Source organism: Spea bombifrons, chromosome 4 (genome assembly GCF_027358695.1).
Source record: "Spea bombifrons isolate aSpeBom1 chromosome 4, aSpeBom1.2.pri, whole genome shotgun sequence".
Classification (NCBI taxonomy): Eukaryota; Metazoa; Chordata; class Amphibia; order Anura; family Pelobatidae; genus Spea; species Spea bombifrons.
The window spans coordinates 113,537,765-113,555,234 of record NC_071090.1 but is presented as its reverse complement, the minus strand read 5'-3'; the positions used below and the strand labels follow the sequence as shown (position 1 = coordinate 113,555,234).

The 17,470-nt window shown below is 48.2% G+C and overlaps 25 non-coding genes across 25 annotated transcripts; all 25 read left to right on the top strand.

Moving 5' to 3' along the window:
* The first annotated feature begins 290 nt into the window (after positions 1 to 290).
* On the top strand, positions 291 to 361 carry TRNAG-GCC (transfer RNA glycine (anticodon GCC)). The gene has a single exon. It is a non-coding gene; the product is annotated as a tRNA-Gly (tRNA).
* Positions 362 to 679: 318 nt separating this feature from the next.
* On the top strand, positions 680 to 753 carry TRNAI-AAU (transfer RNA isoleucine (anticodon AAU)). Its single transcript has one exon. It is a non-coding gene; the product is annotated as a tRNA-Ile (tRNA).
* An 867-nt stretch (positions 754 to 1,620) lies between these two features.
* On the top strand, positions 1,621 to 1,691 carry TRNAG-GCC (transfer RNA glycine (anticodon GCC)). The gene has a single exon. It is a non-coding gene; the product is annotated as a tRNA-Gly (tRNA).
* A 145-nt stretch (positions 1,692 to 1,836) lies between these two features.
* TRNAT-CGU (transfer RNA threonine (anticodon CGU)) lies at positions 1,837 to 1,909 on the top strand. Its single transcript has one exon. It is a non-coding gene; the product is annotated as a tRNA-Thr (tRNA).
* A 1,041-nt stretch (positions 1,910 to 2,950) lies between these two features.
* TRNAG-GCC (transfer RNA glycine (anticodon GCC)) lies at positions 2,951 to 3,021 on the top strand. The gene has a single exon. It is a non-coding gene; the product is annotated as a tRNA-Gly (tRNA).
* Positions 3,022 to 3,335: 314 nt separating this feature from the next.
* TRNAI-AAU (transfer RNA isoleucine (anticodon AAU)) lies at positions 3,336 to 3,409 on the top strand. The gene has a single exon. It is a non-coding gene; the product is annotated as a tRNA-Ile (tRNA).
* Positions 3,410 to 4,276: 867 nt separating this feature from the next.
* TRNAG-GCC (transfer RNA glycine (anticodon GCC)) lies at positions 4,277 to 4,347 on the top strand. The gene has a single exon. It is a non-coding gene; the product is annotated as a tRNA-Gly (tRNA).
* A 318-nt stretch (positions 4,348 to 4,665) lies between these two features.
* On the top strand, positions 4,666 to 4,739 carry TRNAI-AAU (transfer RNA isoleucine (anticodon AAU)). The gene has a single exon. It is a non-coding gene; the product is annotated as a tRNA-Ile (tRNA).
* An 867-nt stretch (positions 4,740 to 5,606) lies between these two features.
* On the top strand, positions 5,607 to 5,677 carry TRNAG-GCC (transfer RNA glycine (anticodon GCC)). Its single transcript has one exon. It is a non-coding gene; the product is annotated as a tRNA-Gly (tRNA).
* Positions 5,678 to 5,822: 145 nt separating this feature from the next.
* TRNAT-CGU (transfer RNA threonine (anticodon CGU)) lies at positions 5,823 to 5,895 on the top strand. Its single transcript has one exon. It is a non-coding gene; the product is annotated as a tRNA-Thr (tRNA).
* Positions 5,896 to 6,936: 1,041 nt separating this feature from the next.
* Positions 6,937 to 7,007, top strand: TRNAG-GCC (transfer RNA glycine (anticodon GCC)). The gene has a single exon. It is a non-coding gene; the product is annotated as a tRNA-Gly (tRNA).
* A 145-nt stretch (positions 7,008 to 7,152) lies between these two features.
* On the top strand, positions 7,153 to 7,225 carry TRNAT-CGU (transfer RNA threonine (anticodon CGU)). Its single transcript has one exon. It is a non-coding gene; the product is annotated as a tRNA-Thr (tRNA).
* A 1,041-nt stretch (positions 7,226 to 8,266) lies between these two features.
* On the top strand, positions 8,267 to 8,337 carry TRNAG-GCC (transfer RNA glycine (anticodon GCC)). The gene has a single exon. It is a non-coding gene; the product is annotated as a tRNA-Gly (tRNA).
* Positions 8,338 to 8,482: 145 nt separating this feature from the next.
* Positions 8,483 to 8,555, top strand: TRNAT-CGU (transfer RNA threonine (anticodon CGU)). Its single transcript has one exon. It is a non-coding gene; the product is annotated as a tRNA-Thr (tRNA).
* A 1,041-nt stretch (positions 8,556 to 9,596) lies between these two features.
* TRNAG-GCC (transfer RNA glycine (anticodon GCC)) lies at positions 9,597 to 9,667 on the top strand. The gene has a single exon. It is a non-coding gene; the product is annotated as a tRNA-Gly (tRNA).
* Positions 9,668 to 9,812: 145 nt separating this feature from the next.
* TRNAT-CGU (transfer RNA threonine (anticodon CGU)) lies at positions 9,813 to 9,885 on the top strand. The gene has a single exon. It is a non-coding gene; the product is annotated as a tRNA-Thr (tRNA).
* Positions 9,886 to 9,985: 100 nt separating this feature from the next.
* On the top strand, positions 9,986 to 10,059 carry TRNAI-AAU (transfer RNA isoleucine (anticodon AAU)). The gene has a single exon. It is a non-coding gene; the product is annotated as a tRNA-Ile (tRNA).
* Positions 10,060 to 10,926: 867 nt separating this feature from the next.
* Positions 10,927 to 10,997, top strand: TRNAG-GCC (transfer RNA glycine (anticodon GCC)). The gene has a single exon. It is a non-coding gene; the product is annotated as a tRNA-Gly (tRNA).
* A 318-nt stretch (positions 10,998 to 11,315) lies between these two features.
* On the top strand, positions 11,316 to 11,389 carry TRNAI-AAU (transfer RNA isoleucine (anticodon AAU)). Its single transcript has one exon. It is a non-coding gene; the product is annotated as a tRNA-Ile (tRNA).
* An 867-nt stretch (positions 11,390 to 12,256) lies between these two features.
* TRNAG-GCC (transfer RNA glycine (anticodon GCC)) lies at positions 12,257 to 12,327 on the top strand. The gene has a single exon. It is a non-coding gene; the product is annotated as a tRNA-Gly (tRNA).
* Positions 12,328 to 12,641: 314 nt separating this feature from the next.
* Positions 12,642 to 12,715, top strand: TRNAI-AAU (transfer RNA isoleucine (anticodon AAU)). Its single transcript has one exon. It is a non-coding gene; the product is annotated as a tRNA-Ile (tRNA).
* An 867-nt stretch (positions 12,716 to 13,582) lies between these two features.
* Positions 13,583 to 13,653, top strand: TRNAG-GCC (transfer RNA glycine (anticodon GCC)). Its single transcript has one exon. It is a non-coding gene; the product is annotated as a tRNA-Gly (tRNA).
* A 314-nt stretch (positions 13,654 to 13,967) lies between these two features.
* Positions 13,968 to 14,041, top strand: TRNAI-AAU (transfer RNA isoleucine (anticodon AAU)). The gene has a single exon. It is a non-coding gene; the product is annotated as a tRNA-Ile (tRNA).
* An 867-nt stretch (positions 14,042 to 14,908) lies between these two features.
* On the top strand, positions 14,909 to 14,979 carry TRNAG-GCC (transfer RNA glycine (anticodon GCC)). The gene has a single exon. It is a non-coding gene; the product is annotated as a tRNA-Gly (tRNA).
* A 1,259-nt stretch (positions 14,980 to 16,238) lies between these two features.
* TRNAG-GCC (transfer RNA glycine (anticodon GCC)) lies at positions 16,239 to 16,309 on the top strand. Its single transcript has one exon. It is a non-coding gene; the product is annotated as a tRNA-Gly (tRNA).
* Positions 16,310 to 17,470: the final 1,161 nt, after the last annotated feature.

The window sequence follows — 17,470 nt, the reverse complement described above, 5'->3', positions numbered from 1 at the left end:
GGGCCAGACCTGAAGCTGGCTATCAGTCACAGAGTTGGTCCACGTGCACTTACTTTACATCTAGGACACCTTGAGTTTCTGGTTGACAACCAATTTCTCAATGTCGGTCTCATAATCTGAAGGTCGAGAGTCAGGTCCTCACACAGGGCACGCTTCTTTTACAGCTACACGTATAAGCAACTAACTGATTGATCCCCCAACCACCGCTTCCATAACTTTCTGGTCAGGGGGAGAAATCTTCTTTCCGACCACTCGAATCTCTATGGATTTTCAAGTCGACCGTTGCAGATGCATTGGTGGTTCAGTGGTAGAATTCTCGCCTGCCACGCGGGAGGCCCGGGTTCGATTCCCGGCCAATGCAAGCTTCCTTTTAGAGCATTGGTAAAACAGGTCCCTGGACAAGCAGGGTTGCCTTTTACCCACGCTGAAGGAAATGTGTCATTTACTATGTTGCAACGCGTCACGTATGAAGAGCTTCAGCAACCGGCGCAAGCCAGCCAGCGTTTGCCTTGTTAGCGCAGTAGGTAGCGCGTCAGTCTCATAATCTGAAGGTCGTGAGTTCGACCCTCATACAGGGCATGCTTGTTTTACAGCTTGAGACTGTTGATAGCTGATGCCAAACGTTCATTTACTATGGAGTTTTTTCCACGGTCCTCTGTTGCGCCGAGCCTGCCGACGTGGCCGGTTAGCTCAGTTGGTTAGAGCGTGGTGCTAATAACGCCAAGGTCGCGGGTTCGATCCCCGTACGGGCCATGCTGTTTTGCCTATGTTTCTGCAAATGAAATGACTCCCTTATTTGCATGATGCATTGTATAGATACCACTATATCCGTTATTCAGGAAATGTCTGGACATCTGTGCGTTACCGTACATCCGCTGATTGCTGGCTGGTGTTTAGAGGCGGCGGTGTCTCGATTTTTCTGCACGTATGTTATTTGTTTCCGTGAACACAGGAGGCATTAACGGTGGATTCTCTTTAAACATTCAATATCCTTCAAACTCTGGTGTGTGCACCATTGGTCTAAGGTCTAGAAAGAAAAGGGGGTGACGTTATAAATGATCTTGTTTCTTTACACATAGATACAGGAGACATTTTTTGGCAGCTAAGAACAGTTCGGCATATCTAAAACGTTTGCAGGGAAGCCGTCCCGCTTATCTACTATCTTTTGAGTCAAGTAAAGCTTTCCAGTGTTGATTGTACGGCGCTGAACTCGTGGTTTTAGCATAATAAAGCAAGCAGCGCCCGAACAGGGACTTGAACCCTGGACCCTCAGATTAAAAGTCTGATGCTCTACCGACTGAGCTATCCAGGCTCGCTGTGCATGAGGCTTGGGCCAGACCTGAAGCTGGCTATCAGTCACAGAGTTGGTCCACGTGCACTTACTTTACATCTAGGACACCTTGAGTTTCTGGTTGACAACCAATTTCTCAATGTCGGTCTCATAATCTGAAGGTCGAGAGTCAGGTCCTCGCACAGGGCACGCTTCTTTTACAGCTACACGTATAAGCAACTAACTGATTGATCCCCCAACCACCGCTTCCATAACTTTCTGGTCAGGGGGAGAAATCTTCTTTCCGACCACTCGAATCTCTATGGATTTTCAAGTCGACCGTTGCAGATGCATTGGTGGTTCAGTGGTAGAATTCTCGCCTGCCACGCGGGAGGCCCGGGTTCGATTCCCGGCCAATGCAAGCTTCCTTTTAGAGCATTGGTAAAACAGGTCCCTGGACAAGCAGGGTTGCCTTTTACCCACGCTGAAGGAAATGTGTCATTTACTATGTTGCAACGCGTCACGTATGAAGAGCTTCAGCAACCGGCGCCAGCCAGCCAGCGTTTGCCTTGTTAGCGCAGTAGGTAGCGCGTCAGTCTCGTAATCTGAAGGTCGTGAGTTCGACCCTCATACAGGGCATGCTTGTTTTACAGCTTGAGACTGTTGATAGCTGATGCCAAACGTTCATTTACTATGGAGTTTTTTCCACGGTCCTCTGTTGCGCCGAGCCTGCCGACGTGGCCGGTTAGCTCAGTTGGTTAGAGCGTGGTGCTAATAACGCCAAGGTCGTGGGTTCGATCCCCGTACGGGCCATGCTGTTTTGCCTATGTTTCTGCAAACGAAATGACTCCCTTATTTGCATGATGCATTGTATAGATACCACTATATCCGTTATTCAGGAAATGTCTGGACATCTGTGCGTTACCGTACATCCGCTGATTGCTGGCTGGTGTTTAGAGGCGGCGGTGTCTCGATTTTTCTGCACGTATGTTATTTGTTTCCGTGAACACAGGAGGCATTAACGGTGGATTCTCTTTAAACATTCAATATCCTTCAAACTCTGGTGTGTGCACCATTGGTCTAAGGTCTAGAAAGAAAAGGGGGTGACGTTATAAATGATCTTGTTTCTTTACACATAGATACAGGAGACATTTTTTGGCAGCTAAGAACAGTTCGGCATATCTAAAACGTTTGCAGGGAAGCCGTCCCGCTTATCTACTATCTTTTGAGTCAAGTAAAGCTTTCCAGTGTTGATTGTACGGCGCTGAACTCGTGGTTTTAGCATAATAAAGCAAGCAGCGCCCGAACAGGGACTTGAACCCTGGACCCTCAGATTAAAAGTCTGATGCTCTACCGACTGAGCTATCCAGGCTCGCTGTGCATGAGGCTTGGGCCAGACCTGAAGCTGGCTATCAGTCACAGAGTTGGTCCACGTGCACTTACTTTACATCTAGGACACCTTGAGTTTCTGGTTGACAACCAATTTCTCAATGTCGGTCTCATAATCTGAAGGTCGAGAGTCAGGTCCTCACACAGGGCACGCTTCTTTTACAGCTACACGTATAAGCAACTAACTGATTGATCCCCCAACCACCGCTTCCATAACTTTCTGGTCAGGGGGAGAAATCTTCTTTCCGACCACTCGAATCTCTATGGATTTTCAAGTCAGCCGTTGCAGATGCATTGGTGGTTCAGTGGTAGAATTCTCGCCTGCCACGCGGGAGGCCCGGGTTCGATTCCCGGCCAATGCAAGCTTCCTTTTAGAGCATTGGTAAAACAGGTCCCTGGACAAGCAGGGTTGCCTTTTACCCACGCTGAAGGAAATGTGTCATTTACTATGTTGCAGCGCGTCACGTATGAAGAGCTTCAGCAACCGGCGCCAGCCAGCGTTTGCCTTGTTAGCGCAGTAGGTAGCGCGTCAGTCTCATAATCTGAAGGTCGTGAGTTCGACCCTCATACAGGGCATGCTTGTTTTACAGCTTGAGACTGTTGATAGCTGATGCCAAACGTTCATTTACTATGGAGTTTTTTCCACGGTCCTCTGTTGCGCCGAGCCTGCCGACGTGGCCGGTTAGCTCAGTTGGTTAGAGCGTGGTGCTAATAACGCCAAGGTCGCGGGTTCGATCCCCGTACGGGCCATGCTGTTTTGCCTATGTTTCTGCAAATGAAATGACTCCCTTATTTGCATGATGCATTGTATAGATACTACTATATCCGTTATTCAGGAAATGTCTGGACGTCTGTGCGTTACCGTACATCCGCTGATTGCTGGCTGGTGTTTAGAGGCGGCGGTGTCTCGATTTTTCTGCACGTATGTTATTTGTTTCCGTGAACACAGGAGGCATTAACGGTGGATTCTCTTTAAACATTCAATATCCTTCAAACTCTGGTGTGTGCACCATTGGTCTAAGGTCTAGAAAGAAAAGGGGGTGACGTTATAAATGATCTTGTTTCTTTACACATAGATACAGGAGACATTTTTTGGCAGCTAAGAACAGTTCGGCATATCTAAAACGTTTGCAGGGAAGCCGTCCCGCTTATCTACTATCTTTTGAGTCAAGTAAAGCTTTCCAGTGTTGATTGTACGGCGCTGAACTCGTGGTTTTAGCATAATAAAGCAAGCAGCGCCCGAACAGGGACTTGAACCCTGGACCCTCAGATTAAAAGTCTGATGCTCTACCGACTGAGCTATCCAGGCTCGCTGTGCATGAGGCTTGGGCCAGACCTGAAGCTGGCTATCAGTCACAGAGTTGGTCCACGTGCACTTACTTTACATCTAGGACACCTTGAGTTTCTGGTTGACAACCAATTTCTCAATGTCGGTCTCATAATCTGAAGGTCGAGAGTCAGGTCCTCACACAGGGCACGCTTCTTTTACAGCTACACGTATAAGCAACTAACTGATTGATCCCCCAACCACCGCTTCCATAACTTTCTGGTCAGGGGGAGAAATCTTCTTTCCGACCACTCGAATCTCTATGGATTTTCAAGTCGGCCGTTGCAGATGCATTGGTGGTTCAGTGGTAGAATTCTCGCCTGCCACGCGGGAGGCCCGGGTTCGATTCCCGGCCAATGCAAGCTTCCTTTTAGAGCATTGGTAAAACAGGTCCCTGGACAAGCAGGGTTGCCTTTTACCCACGCTGAAGGAAATGTGTCATTTACTATGTTGCAACGCGTCACGTATGAAGAGCTTCAGCAACCGGCGCAAGCCAGCCAGCGTTTGCCTTGTTAGCGCAGTAGGTAGCGCGTCAGTCTCATAATCTGAAGGTCGTGAGTTCGACCCTCATACAGGGCATGCTTGTTTTACAGCTTGAGACTGTTGATAGCTGATGCCAAACGTTCATTTACTATGGAGTTTTTTCCACGGTCCTCTGTTGCGCCGAGCCTGCCGACGTGGCCGGTTAGCTCAGTTGGTTAGAGCGTGGTGCTAATAACGCCAAGGTCGCGGGTTCGATCCCCGTACGGGCCATGCTGTTTTGCCTATGTTTCTGCAAATGAAATGACTCCCTTATTTGCATGATGCATTGTATAGATACCACTATATCCGTTATTCAGGAAATGTCTGGACATCTGTGCGTTACCGTACATCCGCTGATTGCTGGCTGGTGTTTAGAGGCGGCGGTGTCTCGATTTTTCTGCACGTATGTTATTTGTTTCCGTGAACACAGGAGGCATTAACGGTGGATTCTCTTTAAACATTCAATATCCTTCAAACTCTGGTGTGTGCACCATTGGTCTAAGGTCTAGAAAGAAAAGGGGGTGACGTTATAAATGATCTTGTTTCTTTACACATAGATACAGGAGACATTTTTTGGCAGCTAAGAACAGTTCGGCATATCTAAAACGTTTGCAGGGAAGCCGTCCCGCTTATCTACTATCTTTTGAGTCAAGTAAAGCTTTCCAGTGTTGATTGTACGGCGCTGAACTCGTGGTTTTAGCATAATAAAGCAAGCAGCGCCCGAACAGGGACTTGAACCCTGGACCCTCAGATTAAAAGTCTGATGCTCTACCGACTGAGCTATCCAGGCTCGCTGTGCATGAGGCTTGGGCCAGACCTGAAGCTGGCTATCAGTCACAGAGTTGGTCCACGTGCACTTACTTTACATCTAGGACACCTTGAGTTTCTGGTTGACAACCAATTTCTCAATGTCGGTCTCATAATCTGAAGGTCGAGAGTCAGGTCCTCACACAGGGCACGCTTCTTTTACAGCTACACGTATAAGCAACTAACTGATTGATCCCCCAACCACCGCTTCCATAACTTTCTGGTCAGGGGGAGAAATCTTCTTTCCGACCACTCGAATCTCTATGGATTTTCAAGTCGGCCGTTGCGGATGCATTGGTGGTTCAGTGGTAGAATTCTCGCCTGCCACGCGGGAGGCCCGGGTTCGATTCCCGGCCAATGCAAGCTTCCTTTTAGAGCATTGGTAAAACAGGTCCCTGGACAAGCAGGGTTGCCTTTTGCCCACGCTGAAGGAAATGTGTCATTTACTATGTTGCAACGCGTCACGTATGAAGAGCTTCAGCAACCGGCGCCAGCCAGCCAGCGTTTGCCTTGTTAGCGCAGTAGGTAGCGCGTCAGTCTCGTAATCTGAAGGTCGTGAGTTCGACCCTCATACAGGGCATGCTTGTTTTACAGCTTGAGACTGTTGATAGCTGATGCCAAACGTTCATTTACTATGGAGTTTTTTCCACGGTCCTCTGTTGCGCCGAGCCTGCCGACGTGGCCGGTTAGCTCAGTTGGTTAGAGCGTGGTGCTAATAACGCCAAGGTCGTGGGTTCGATCCCCGTACGGGCCATGCTGTTTTGCCTATGTTTCTGCAAACGAAATGACTCCCTTATTTGCATGATGCATTGTATAGATACCACTATATCCGTTATTCAGGAAATGTCTGGACATCTGTGCGTTACCGTACATCCGCTGATTGCTGGCTGGTGTTTAGAGGCGGCGGTGTCTCGATTTTTCTGCACGTATGTTATTTGTTTCCGTGAACACAGGAGGCATTAACGGTGGATTCTCTTTAAACATTCAATATCCTTCAAACTCTGGTGTGTGCACCATTGGTCTAAGGTCTAGAAAGAAAAGGGGGTGACGTTATAAATGATCTTGTTTCTTTACACATAGATACAGGAGACATTTTTTGGCAGCTAAGAACAGTTCGGCATATCTAAAACGTTTGCAGGGAAGCCGTCCCGCTTATCTACTATCTTTTGAGTCAAGTAAAGCTTTCCAGTGTTGATTGTACGGCGCTGAACTCGTGGTTTTAGCATAATAAAGCAAGCAGCGCCCGAACAGGGACTTGAACCCTGGACCCTCAGATTAAAAGTCTGATGCTCTACCGACTGAGCTATCCAGGCTCGCTGTGCATGAGGCTTGGGCCAGACCTGAAGCTGGCTATCAGTCACAGAGTTGGTCCACGTGCACTTACTTTACATCTAGGACACCTTGAGTTTCTGGTTGACAACCAATTTCTCAATGTCGGTCTCATAATCTGAAGGTCGAGAGTCAGGTCCTCGCACAGGGCACGCTTCTTTTACAGCTACACGTATAAGCAACTAACTGATTGATCCCCCAACCACCGCTTCCATAACTTTCTGGTCAGGGGGAGAAATCTTCTTTCCGACCACTCGAATCTCTATGGATTTTCAAGTCGACCGTTGCAGATGCATTGGTGGTTCAGTGGTAGAATTCTCGCCTGCCACGCGGGAGGCCCGGGTTCGATTCCCGGCCAATGCAAGCTTCCTTTTAGAGCATTGGTAAAACAGGTCCCTGGACAAGCAGGGTTGCCTTTTACCCACGCTGAAGGAAATGTGTCATTTACTATGTTGCAACGCGTCACGTATGAAGAGCTTCAGCAACCGGCGCCAGCCAGCCAGCGTTTGCCTTGTTAGCGCAGTAGGTAGCGCGTCAGTCTCGTAATCTGAAGGTCGTGAGTTCGACCCTCATACAGGGCATGCTTGTTTTACAGCTTGAGACTGTTGATAGCTGATGCCAAACGTTCATTTACTATGGAGTTTTTTCCACGGTCCTCTGTTGCGCCGAGCCTGCCGACGTGGCCGGTTAGCTCAGTTGGTTAGAGCGTGGTGCTAATAACGCCAAGGTCGTGGGTTCGATCCCCGTACGGGCCATGCTGTTTTGCCTATGTTTCTGCAAACGAAATGACTCCCTTATTTGCATGATGCATTGTATAGATACCACTATATCCGTTATTCAGGAAATGTCTGGACGTCTGTGCGTTACCGTACATCCGCTGATTGCTGGCTGGTGTTTAGAGGCGGCGGTGTCTCGATTTTTCTGCACGTATGTTATTTGTTTCCGTGAACACAGGAGGCATTAACGGTGGATTCTCTTTAAACATTCAATATCCTTCAAACTCTGGTGTGTGCACCATTGGTCTAAGGTCTAGAAAGAAAAGGGGGTGACGTTATAAATGATCTTGTTTCTTTACACATAGATACAGGAGACATTTTTTGGCAGCTAAGAACAGTTCGGCATATCTAAAACGTTTGCAGGGAAGCCGTCCCGCTTATCTACTATCTTTTGAGTCAAGTAAAGCTTTCCAGTGTTGATTGTACGGCGCTGAACTCGTGGTTTTAGCATAATAAAGCAAGCAGCGCCCGAACAGGGACTTGAACCCTGGACCCTCAGATTAAAAGTCTGATGCTCTACCGACTGAGCTATCCAGGCTCGCTGTGCATGAGGCTTGGGCCAGACCTGAAGCTGGCTATCAGTCACAGAGTTGGTCCACGTGCACTTACTTTACATCTAGGACACCTTGAGTTTCTGGTTGACAACCAATTTCTCAATGTCGGTCTCATAATCTGAAGGTCGAGAGTCAGGTCCTCGCACAGGGCACGCTTCTTTTACAGCTACACGTATAAGCAACTAACTGATTGATCCCCCAACCACCGCTTCCATAACTTTCTGGTCAGGGGGAGAAATCTTCTTTCCGACCACTCGAATCTCTATGGATTTTCAAGTCGACCGTTGCAGATGCATTGGTGGTTCAGTGGTAGAATTCTCGCCTGCCACGCGGGAGGCCCGGGTTCGATTCCCGGCCAATGCAAGCTTCCTTTTAGAGCATTGGTAAAACAGGTCCCTGGACAAGCAGGGTTGCCTTTTACCCACGCTGAAGGAAATGTGTCATTTACTATGTTGCAACGCGTCACGTATGAAGAGCTTCAGCAACCGGCGCCAGCCAGCCAGCGTTTGCCTTGTTAGCGCAGTAGGTAGCGCGTCAGTCTCGTAATCTGAAGGTCGTGAGTTCGACCCTCATACAGGGCATGCTTGTTTTACAGCTTGAGACTGTTGATAGCTGATGCCAAACGTTCATTTACTATGGAGTTTTTTCCACGGTCCTCTGTTGCGCCGAGCCTGCCGACGTGGCCGGTTAGCTCAGTTGGTTAGAGCGTGGTGCTAATAACGCCAAGGTCGTGGGTTCGATCCCCGTACGGGCCATGCTGTTTTGCCTATGTTTCTGCAAACGAAATGACTCCCTTATTTGCATGATGCATTGTATAGATACCACTATATCCGTTATTCAGGAAATGTCTGGACATCTGTGCGTTACCGTACATCCGCTGATTGCTGGCTGGTGTTTAGAGGCGGCGGTGTCTCGATTTTTCTGCACGTATGTTATTTGTTTCCGTGAACACAGGAGGCATTAACGGTGGATTCTCTTTAAACATTCAATATCCTTCAAACTCTGGTGTGTGCACCATTGGTCTAAGGTCTAGAAAGAAAAGGGGGTGACGTTATAAATGATCTTGTTTCTTTACACATAGATACAGGAGACATTTTTTGGCAGCTAAGAACAGTTCGGCATATCTAAAACGTTTGCAGGGAAGCCGTCCCGCTTATCTACTATCTTTTGAGTCAAGTAAAGCTTTCCAGTGTTGATTGTACGGCGCTGAACTCGTGGTTTTAGCATAATAAAGCAAGCAGCGCCCGAACAGGGACTTGAACCCTGGACCCTCAGATTAAAAGTCTGATGCTCTACCGACTGAGCTATCCAGGATCGCTGTGCATGAGGCTTGGGCCAGACCTGAAGCTGGCTATCAGTCACAGAGTTGGTCCACGTGCACTTACTTTACATCTAGGACACCTTGAGTTTCTGGTTGACAACCAATTTCTCAATGTCGGTCTCATAATCTGAAGGTCGAGAGTCAGGTCCTCACACAGGGCACGCTTCTTTTACAGCTACACGTATAAGCAACTAACTGATTGATCCCCCAACCACCGCTTCCATAACTTTCTGGTCAGGGGGAGAAATCTTCTTTCCGACCACTCGAATCTCTATGGATTTTCAAGTCGACCGTTGCAGATGCATTGGTGGTTCAGTGGTAGAATTCTCGCCTGCCACGCGGGAGGCCCGGGTTCGATTCCCGGCCAATGCAAGCTTCCTTTTAGAGCATTGGTAAAACAGGTCCCTGGACAAGCAGGGTTGCCTTTTACCCACGCTGAAGGAAATGTGTCATTTACTATGTTGCAACGCGTCACGTATGAAGAGCTTCAGCAACCGGCGCAAGCCAGCCAGCGTTTGCCTTGTTAGCGCAGTAGGTAGCGCGTCAGTCTCGTAATCTGAAGGTCGTGAGTTCGACCCTCATACAGGGCATGCTTGTTTTACAGCTTGAGACTGTTGATAGCTGATGCCAAACGTTCATTTACTATGGAGTTTTTTCCACGGTCCTCTGTTGCGCCGAGCCTGCCGACGTGGCCGGTTAGCTCAGTTGGTTAGAGCGTGGTGCTAATAACGCCAAGGTCGCGGGTTCGATCCCCGTACGGGCCATGCTGTTTTGCCTATGTTTCTGCAAACGAAATGACTCCCTTATTTGCATGATGCATTGTATAGATACCACTATATCCGTTATTCAGGAAATGTCTGGACATCTGTGCGTTACCGTACATCCGCTGATTGCTGGCTGGTGTTTAGAGGCGGCGGTGTCTCGATTTTTCTGCACGTATGTTATTTGTTTCCGTGAACACAGGAGGCATTAACGGTGGATTCTCTTTAAACATTCAATATCCTTCAAACTCTGGTGTGTGCACCATTGGTCTAAGGTCTAGAAAGAAAAGGGGGTGACGTTATAAATGATCTTGTTTCTTTACACATAGATACAGGAGACATTTTTTGGCAGCTAAGAACAGTTCGGCATATCTAAAACGTTTGCAGGGAAGCCGTCCCGCTTATCTACTATCTTTTGAGTCAAGTAAAGCTTTCCAGTGTTGATTGTACGGCGCTGAACTCGTGGTTTTAGCATAATAAAGCAAGCAGCGCCCGAACAGGGACTTGAACCCTGGACCCTCAGATTAAAAGTCTGATGCTCTACCGACTGAGCTATCCAGGCTCGCTGTGCATGAGGCTTGGGCCAGACCTGAAGCTGGCTATCAGTCACAGAGTTGGTCCACGTGCACTTACTTTACATCTAGGACACCTTGAGTTTCTGGTTGACAACCAATTTCTCAATGTCGGTCTCATAATCTGAAGGTCGAGAGTCAGGTCCTCACACAGGGCACGCTTCTTTTACAGCTACACGTATAAGCAACTAACTGATTGATCCCCCAACCACCGCTTCCATAACTTTCTGGTCAGGGGGAGAAATCTTCTTTCCGACCACTCGAATCTCTATGGATTTTCAAGTCGACCGTTGCAGATGCATTGGTGGTTCAGTGGTAGAATTCTCGCCTGCCACGCGGGAGGCCCGGGTTCGATTCCCGGCCAATGCAAGCTTCCTTTTAGAGCATTGGTAAAACAGGTCCCTGGACAAGCAGGGTTGCCTTTTACCCACGCTGAAGGAAATGTGTCATTTACTATGTTGCAACGCGTCACGTATGAAGAGCTTCAGCAACCGGCGCAAGCCAGCCAGCGTTTGCCTTGTTAGCGCAGTAGGTAGCGCGTCAGTCTCATAATCTGAAGGTCGTGAGTTCGACCCTCATACAGGGCATGCTTGTTTTACAGCTTGAGACTGTTGATAGCTGATGCCAAACGTTCATTTACTATGGAGTTTTTTCCACGGTCCTCTGTTGCGCCGAGCCTGCCGACGTGGCCGGTTAGCTCAGTTGGTTAGAGCGTGGTGCTAATAACGCCAAGGTCGCGGGTTCGATCCCCGTACGGGCCATGCTGTTTTGCCTATGTTTCTGCAAACGAAATGACTCCCTTATTTGCATGATGCATTGTATAGATACCACTATATCCGTTATTCAGGAAATGTCTGGACATCTGTGCGTTACCGTACATCCGCTGATTGCTGGCTGGTGTTTAGAGGCGGCGGTGTCTCGATTTTTCTGCACGTATGTTATTTGTTTCCGTGAACACAGGAGGCATTAACGGTGGATTCTCTTTAAACATTCAATATCCTTCAAACTCTGGTGTGTGCACCATTGGTCTAAGGTCTAGAAAGAAAAGGGGGTGACGTTATAAATGATCTTGTTTCTTTACACATAGATACAGGAGACATTTTTTGGCAGCTAAGAACAGTTCGGCATATCTAAAACGTTTGCAGGGAAGCCGTCCCGCTTATCTACTATCTTTTGAGTCAAGTAAAGCTTTCCAGTGTTGATTGTACGGCGCTGAACTCGTGGTTTTAGCATAATAAAGCAAGCAGCGCCCGAACAGGGACTTGAACCCTGGACCCTCAGATTAAAAGTCTGATGCTCTACCGACTGAGCTATCCAGGCTCGCTGTGCATGAGGCTTGGGCCAGACCTGAAGCTGGCTATCAGTCACAGAGTTGGTCCACGTGCACTTACTTTACATCTAGGACACCTTGAGTTTCTGGTTGACAACCAATTTCTCAATGTCGGTCTCATAATCTGAAGGTCGAGAGTCAGGTCCTCACACAGGGCACGCTTCTTTTACAGCTACACGTATAAGCAACTAACTGATTGATCCCCCAACCACCGCTTCCATAACTTTCTGGTCAGGGGGAGAAATCTTCTTTCCGACCACTCGAATCTCTATGGATTTTCAAGTCAGCCGTTGCAGATGCATTGGTGGTTCAGTGGTAGAATTCTCGCCTGCCACGCGGGAGGCCCGGGTTCGATTCCCGGCCAATGCAAGCTTCCTTTTAGAGCATTGGTAAAACAGGTCCCTGGACAAGCAGGGTTGCCTTTTACCCACGCTGAAGGAAATGTGTCATTTACTATGTTGCAGCGCGTCACGTATGAAGAGCTTCAGCAACCGGCGCCAGCCAGCGTTTGCCTTGTTAGCGCAGTAGGTAGCGCGTCAGTCTCATAATCTGAAGGTCGTGAGTTCGACCCTCATACAGGGCATGCTTGTTTTACAGCTTGAGACTGTTGATAGCTGATGCCAAACGTTCATTTACTATGGAGTTTTTTCCACGGTCCTCTGTTGCGCCGAGCCTGCCGACGTGGCCGGTTAGCTCAGTTGGTTAGAGCGTGGTGCTAATAACGCCAAGGTCGCGGGTTCGATCCCCGTACGGGCCATGCTGTTTTGCCTATGTTTCTGCAAATGAAATGACTCCCTTATTTGCATGATGCATTGTATAGATACCACTATATCCGTTATTCAGGAAATGTCTGGACATCTGTGCGTTACCGTACATCCGCTGATTGCTGGCTGGTGTTTAGAGGCGGCGGTGTCTCGATTTTTCTGCACGTATGTTATTTGTTTCCGTGAACACAGGAGGCATTAACGGTGGATTCTCTTTAAACATTCAATATCCTTCAAACTCTGGTGTGTGCACCATTGGTCTAAGGTCTAGAAAGAAAAGGGGGTGACGTTATAAATGATCTTGTTTCTTTACACATAGATACGGGAGACATTTTTTGGCAGCTAAGAACAGTTCGGCATATCTAAAACGTTTGCAGGGAAGCCGTCCCGCTTATCTACTATCTTTTGAGTCAAGTAAAGCTTTCCAGTGTTGATTGTACGGCGCTGAACTCGTGGTTTTAGCATAATAAAGCAAGCAGCGCCCGAACAGGGACTTGAACCCTGGACCCTCAGATTAAAAGTCTGATGCTCTACCGACTGAGCTATCCAGGCTCGCTGTGCATGAGGCTTGGGCCAGACCTGAAGCTGGCTATCAGTCACAGAGTTGGTCCACGTGCACTTACTTTACATCTAGGACACCTTGAGTTTCTGGTTGACAACCAATTTCTCAATGTCGGTCTCATAATCTGAAGGTCGAGAGTCAGGTCCTCACACAGGGCACGCTTCTTTTACAGCTACACGTATAAGCAACTAACTGATTGATCCCCCAACCACCGCTTCCATAACTTTCTGGTCAGGGGGAGAAATCTTCTTTCCGACCACTCGAATCTCTATGGATTTTCAAGTCGACCGTTGCAGATGCATTGGTGGTTCAGTGGTAGAATTCTCGCCTGCCACGCGGGAGGCCCGGGTTCGATTCCCGGCCAATGCAAGCTTCCTTTTAGAGCATTGGTAAAACAGGTCCCTGGACAAGCAGGGTTGCCTTTTACCCACGCTGAAGGAAATGTGTCATTTACTATGTTGCAACGCGTCACGTATGAAGAGCTTCAGCAACCGGCGCCGGCCAGCGTTTGCCTTGTTAGTGCAGTAGGTAGCGCGTCAGTCTCATAATCTGAAGGTCGTGAGTTCGACCCTCATACAGGGCATGCTTGTTTTACAGCTTGAGACTGTTGATAGCTGATGCCAAACGTTCATTTACTATGGAGTTTTTTCCACGGTCCTCTGTTGCGCCGAGCCTGCCGACGTGGCCGGTTAGCTCAGTTGGTTAGAGCGTGGTGCTAATAACGCCAAGGTCGCGGGTTCGATCCCCGTACGGGCCATGCTGTTTTGCCTATGTTTCTGCAAATGAAATGACTCCCTTATTTGCATGATGCATTGTATAGATACCACTATATCCGTTATTCAGGAAATGTCTGGACGTCTGTGCGTTACCGTACATCCGCTGATTGCTGGCTGGTGTTTAGAGGCGGCGGTGTCTCGATTTTTCTGCACGTATGTTATTTGTTTCCGTGAACACAGGAGGCATTAACGGTGGATTCTCTTTAAACATTCAATATCCTTCAAACTCTGGTGTGTGCACCATTGGTCTAAGGTCTAGAAAGAAAAGGGGGTGACGTTATAAATGATCTTGTTTCTTTACACATAGATACAGGAGACATTTTTTGGCAGCTAAGAACAGTTCGGCATATCTAAAACGTTTGCAGGGAAGCCGTCCCGCTTATCTACTATCTTTTGAGTCAAGTAAAGCTTTCCAGTGTTGATTGTACGGCGCTGAACTCGTGGTTTTAGCATAATAAAGCGAGCAGCGCCCGAACAGGGACTTGAACCCTGGACCCTCAGATTAAAAGTCTGATGCTCTACCGACTGAGCTATCCAGGCTCGCTGTGCATGAGGCTTGGGCCAGACCTGAAGCTGGCTATCAGTCACAGAGTTGGTCCACGTGCACTTACTTTACATCTAGGACACCTTGAGTTTCTGGTTGACAACCAATTTCTCAATGTCGGTCTCATAATCTGAAGGTCGAGAGTCAGGTCCTCACACAGGGCACGCTTCTTTTACAGCTACACGTATAAGCAACTAACTGATTGATCCCCCAACCACCGCTTCCATAACTTTCTGGTCAGGGGGAGAAATCTTCTTTCCGACCACTCGAATCTCTATGGATTTTCAAGTCGACCGTTGCAGATGCATTGGTGGTTCAGTGGTAGAATTCTCGCCTGCCACGCGGGAGGCCCGGGTTCGATTCCCGGCCAATGCAAGCTTCCTTTTAGAGCATTGGTAAAACAGGTCCCTGGACAAGCAGGGTTGCCTTTTACCCACGCTGAAGGAAATGTGTCATTTACTATGTTGCAACGCGTCACGTATGAAGAGCTTCAGCAACCGGCGCAAGCCAGCCAGCGTTTGCCTTGTTAGCGCAGTAGGTAGCGCGTCAGTCTCATAATCTGAAGGTCGTGAGTTCGACCCTCATACAGGGCATGCTTGTTTTACAGCTTGAGACTGTTGATAGCTGATGCCAAACGTTCATTTACTATGGAGTTTTTTCCACGGTCCTCTGTTGCGCCGAGCCTGCCGACGTGGCCGGTTAGCTCCGTTGGTTAGAGCGTGGTGCTAATAACGCCAAGGTCGCGGGTTCGATCCCCGTACGGGCCATGCTGTTTTGCCTATGTTTCTGCAAATGAAATGACTCCCTTATTTGCATGATGCATTGTATAGATACCACTATATCCGTTATTCAGGAAATGTCTGGACATCTGTGCGTTACCGTACATCCGCTGATTGCTGGCTGGTGTTTAGAGGCGGCGGTGTCTCGATTTTTCTGCACGTATGTTATTTGTTTCCGTGAACACAGGAGGCATTAACGGTGGATTCTCTTTAAACATTCAATATCCTTCAAACTCTGGTGTGTGCACCATTGGTCTAAGGTCTAGAAAGAAAAGGGGGTGACGTTATAAATGATCTTGTTTCTTTACACATAGATACAGGAGACATTTTTTGGCAGCTAAGAACAGTTCGGCATATCTAAAACGTTTGCAGGGAAGCCGTCCCGCTTATCTACTATCTTTTGAGTCAAGTAAAGCTTTCCAGTGTTGATTGTACGGCGCTGAACTCGTGGTTTTAGCATAATAAAGCAAGCAGCGCCCGAACAGGGACTTGAACCCTGGACCCTCAGATTAAAAGTCTGATGCTCTACCGACTGAGCTATCCAGGCTCGCTGTGCATGAGGCTTGGGCCAGACCTGAAGCTGGCTATCAGTCACAGAGTTGGTCCACGTGCACTTACTTTACATCTAGGACACCTTGAGTTTCTGGTTGACAACCAATTTCTCAATGTCGGTCTCATAATCTGAAGGTCGAGAGTCAGGTCCTCACACAGGGCACGCTTCTTTTACAGCTACACGTATAAGCAACTAACTGATTGATCCCCCAACCACCGCTTCCATAACTTTCTGTTCATGGGGAGAAATCTTCTTTCCGACCACTCGAATCTCTATGGATTTTCAAGTCGACCGTTGCAGATGCATTGGTGGTTCAGTGGTAGAATTCTCGCCTGCCACGCGGGAGGCCCGGGTTCGATTCCCGGCCAATGCAAGCTTCCTTTTAGAGCATTGGTAAAACAGGTCCCTGGGCAAGCAGGGTTGCCTTTTACCCACGCTGAAGGAAATGTGTCATTTACTATGTTGCAACGCGTCACGTATGAAGAGCTTCAGCAACCGGCGCCAGCGTTTGCCTTGTTAGCGCAGTAGGTAGCGCGTCAGTCTCATAATCTGAAGGTCGTGAGTTCGACCCTCATACAGGGCATGCTTGTTTTACAGCTTGAGACTGTTGATAGCTGATGCCAAACGTTCATTTACTCTGGAGTTTTTTCCACAGTCCTCTGTTGCGCCGAGCCTGCCGACGTGGCCGGTTAGCTCAGTTGGTTAGAGCGTGGTGCTAATAACGCCAAGGTCGTGGGTTCGATCCCCGTACGGGCCATGCTGTTTTGCCTATGTTTCTGCAAATGAAATGACTCCCTTATTTGCATGATGCATTGTATAGATACCACTATATCCGTTATTCAGGAAATGTCTGGACGTCTGTGCGTTACCGTACATCCGCGGATTGCTGGCTGGTGTTTAGAGGCGGCGGTGTCTCGATTTTTCTGCACGTATGTTATTTGTTTCCGTGAACACAGGAGGCATTAACGGTGGATTCTCTTTAAACATTCAATATCCTTCAAACTCTGGTGTCTGCACCATTGGTCTAAGGTCTAGAAAGAAAAGGGGGTGACGTTATAAATGACCTTGTTTCTTTACACATAGATACGGGAGACATTTTTTGGCAGGTAAGAACAGTTCGGCATATCTAAAACGTTTGCAGGGAAGCCGTCCCGCTTATCTACTATCTTTTGAGTCAAGTAAAGCTTTCCAGTGTTGATTGTACGGCGCTGAACTCGTGGTTTTAGCATAATAAAGCAAGCCGCGCCCAAACAGGGACTTGAACCCTGGACCCTCAGATTAAAAGTCTGGTGCTCTACCGACTGAGCTATCCAGGCTCGCTGTGCATGAGGCTTGGGCCAGACCTGAAGCTGGCTATCAGTCACAGAGTTGGTCCACGTGCACTTACTTTACATCTAGGACACCTTGAGTTTCTGGTTGACAACCAATTTCTCAATGTCGGTCTCATAATCTGAAGGTCGAGAGTCAGGTCCTCACACAGGGCACGCTTCTTTTACAGCTACACGTATAAGCAACTAACTGATTGATCCCCCAA